Here is a 3868-nt window from a genome sequence, read left to right as displayed (position 1 = left end):
TTTAGTATGTTGGGGAGGTTTACCTCAACTGGATTAGTACAGTAGACAAACAAAAGTAATGCTTTTAGACTTGGTTCCTGTGTAATTATTCAGCAACCTGAATGAAAAGCACTTCACCCTCTTTGCACCGCAGGCAAATGAAGCACATTCATACATGGCTGAAAAAAGAAACAGTCCTCTTTCCTTCAATCCCAACTTCGCCATCTATCTGGTGGTTTACCCTCAGAAGACTTCTGATACGGCTTTTTCTTTTTTCATCTCTCTTCTTTCTATTGTACCTCTTCTCCTTTTATTCAGTCTCAGAAATAATGATGCCGTTTCACCTTAGCTGTTGTGTATTTTTCTTCATGAATACATTTTCTGAGGCAAACACTTTCAATTTCTCCTGGTAATCTTCAGCTACCTAATTCAAGGTGGCATCTGAAATACACAAGTGCTCCTGTCTCATATTGGTTTCGTTGCTCTTTCACTCACTACAGTAATATAATGTGTCTTTCCATCACTCCCAGAGCCACACATATAAATTTATGCACTTCACTGTCACATACGCACACCAAAATTGCCACACATCAGACAGGACCTCATCCATTAGTGTCCACCTTGACACCAGTGGCCCACTGCCACCTACACAAACACCACCCTCCTCCATACACTTCAGTCGGGAGCCACACTCTCAGACAAAACTTGAGAATGGGAGAGTTTTGGGGCACTTTCATCTAAGTTGCATTTGTCTTTTATCACTGCTTGTCTCATTTGCAAAAAAAAGGAAGGCATGGTTATAAAGTAGGGCAGTCGATTTTAATTTTCCCTGCTCTGACAAAATAATATGGGGAAATAATGACGTATTCAATAAGTCATTAGTCTAGTGTCAAAGGGGGCTCCACTTTTGACACAAGGAAAAGTGCCTGAATGGGTGCAGAACATGCATGCCTGTGTGCTCATGCAGATCTGACAGCTGCTCTATAAGCACTAATCACTGGTGTGAACATCATCATTCAAAGTGCATGAGATGGATAGTGTTATTTGTTATGCTATTTGTCAAATGTCACAGTGACACCAAGCCAGATTGTAACAAAAAAGGGAGACATTTGTACATGTGGGACAAGAGGGACAGATGTTGAGCAGAATACAGAATGAGAAGCGAGGGAGAGACAAATGAAAGAGGGCAGAGAGAGAGAGACAGAGAGATATGAAGCGAGTGGTGTGTCTGGCTCAGTTTTAAGCGTTGAATCGGTGGTCTGAGTCTCAGGGGGGAAGCAGAGCGTTGCTGTTCCAGCAGGTAACACAGCTAACGCCAGCCAGCAAATGAAGATGAATGCACTTAATCTCTCTGCTGCCAAAACTACACCTTAGCATTGAGACACCTAAAGGTCCTCGCACACACACACAGCAGCCATCAATCCAATACAGGCGTTGCTGCTAAAATGTTTACATTTTACATTCATTTCAATATTTCTGCCACTTATTGAATCAAATTTTGTTTGTCACTGCTTATAACAACCTGGATATGTGTGTGTGTGTGTATGTATTTGTATGTGTGTACCGAAGTCTGTGTCGAAGGAAAACTAGAGCAGGGCCACAGATGCTTGACAGCGGGACAGTCTCATTATCCTGGTCCAGTGTGAGAGGCTACCAGCGACCCCTGCCAACCCCGTATGTCACTCAGAAGTTGCCTCTGGTAACGGCGGATTAGCCTGATTGGCTGTGGGTGCTGTGACAGGAGGAGGCTGATTAAAATGTCTTATAGTGTGAGAAATAACATAGAGTAATGTGCAATTAAATACAAAAGGTTAGGATTTTATCAATATGACTGATTTTATGTAGGTGAACATGCAGTATTCAGTAGTTCCTTTTATCTTTCCAGGGTTTTTAACAACTGCAAAGATCAGTCACTCCATTTGTTAAATCCCCCATAACCCTGCTCATATCCTAGTCCCCAACAAGCCCTCGACCTCCCAGCAGGACCTCCTTGCCTCTGAAGAGCAGTGGAAACACAGTCAGTCCTCTGAGAATGGATGACAAGAGGAGAGCATCCGCAGTCTAATTTTCCTTGACATTTATGTCGGGATCTGTGTGGCGACTGCCTCCCTGTATCACCTTAACGTCTTCTCCGATCAGCAAAACCCTCACCTGAAAAATGTCATTTCATCTCCTCCAATTCCCATTCTGTCCATAATTCATAATGTTAGTAATGGTTATGTAAAAGTCGGGTTAGATTGCAGTATACAGTAAAAAGAGGCCTGTTAGGGCCCATGTTGGTCTTGCTCCAATCATTTCATAGTATTTTGGAGTGATTAAATTGGGCTTATGATGCAACAGTCCAGATGACCAGGACTTACAAGAATGTGAACAGACGGAGTCATTCATCACAGCCGTAATCCTCTCATCCTTTTATTAGACAGTCATTCCACTCCGCTACTATGCAACCCTGAATCCACATGCATGAGCACCTAGCATGGAAACACGGTCAGTGATGATCCGAGATGATGCCTGATAGCACAAAAGCAGGTACCAAAGCAGAAATCCTGCAAGAGAAGATGCTAGGCTGAGGGCCTGTTTCTCTTTAGTGTTTCTGAAAGCAAACATCATTTTGGGAAGGACTGTTGAGCGCTGAATGAATTAAGCTTCATAAATATTCACAAATCTCTCCTCCTCTCGCTCTACCCTACTGTGATCGCTTAGCTGCACTTCCAAAAAGCCTTAGATCTTTGCAGGCGCTAACTTCCAAAGGGGCTCTAAAAACTTATTAGTGTGGTGAAACTCAACATGTTTATTTGTTGAGAAAAATATTCATGCATTCAGAATAAAACATAAAAACTTGCAACATGCTGCACCAAATCACATTAATCTGAGATCATAATTATGAGATCAGTGTAATTGTTCTGTCTGGGTGTTCTGATATCCATTTGTGATGGTCATCATTTCTCTCTGCCTGTTGCCATAGAATCTAATTTCATGCTTCTTGACACAATCTATAGTACATGCTTGTTGTTGCCACATTGATACCTGGTGCTGGTTTGTTTTCTGCTCCCCTGTTTTCTGACTGATTGTTTTGCATGTCTGTGAAGCCTCCTGCTACTGCTGCAGTATTTCTGTGTTGTATTGATTTTCAGTGTACACTGCTTGTCTCTGCGTGTTGCTATAGTGGAGTCTGATGTGTTGCTCTGGCCATTGCCCTTACTGCTCCAGTCACAGCAGCTGCTCTGCTCTTAAGCTGGCCACCAGTGGGTAACTCAGTCTTTGATGTGAAGCATCTTGATGGCTCTCATTCAGCCTCGGGCTTAGCTTTACAGCTTCACACTGACCCCGCACAAAAGCCATGTCAAAGCAGTACTGCAGAAGGAATGATATCATACCTTTGTTTGTAGGACTGCGTGTACACTGTAACACCTATACCTGTATTACTACACTATAACTGCTTTTCATACAAGTATTATTATTAAATGCTATCACAATGAGTTTTACTGTTATTACTAGATTTATGTTAAGAGCTTTCTTTGACAAACTCATACAACTAAACAGCCATCCACACCCAGAACAATAACAACAAAGATGTGAGCATCCACACTAATGAATAATAAAGCTATGTATCGGCAGATTTCCAGAGACTCCATGCATACTGCGATGTTTGGCAATGAAAAACTCTCTGTAGAACTGAGGGTAGCTGCAGAACTGTAAACATACTGATTATAGCAGCATTAGTACATTAGTAGCATTTTATTGTTGTAGTTGGTTGAGATAGAGCTAATGTTAACTACTATTACTACTACTACTTGATAATGACATGTTTTGTAGGTTATGTGAAAACCGAATTGGCAAATTAACTAGATAGCTGTCAAATACATGTATTTTAGTAAAATATGATATC

Source organism: Morone saxatilis, unplaced genomic scaffold (assembly GCF_004916995.1).
Source record: "Morone saxatilis isolate NCDOM2014 unplaced genomic scaffold, NCSU_SB_2.0 Contig12, whole genome shotgun sequence".
NCBI lineage: Eukaryota > Metazoa > Chordata > Actinopteri > Moronidae > Morone > Morone saxatilis.
The sequence above is the reverse complement of the archived record's forward strand: the minus strand, read 5'-3'. Positions refer to the sequence as shown.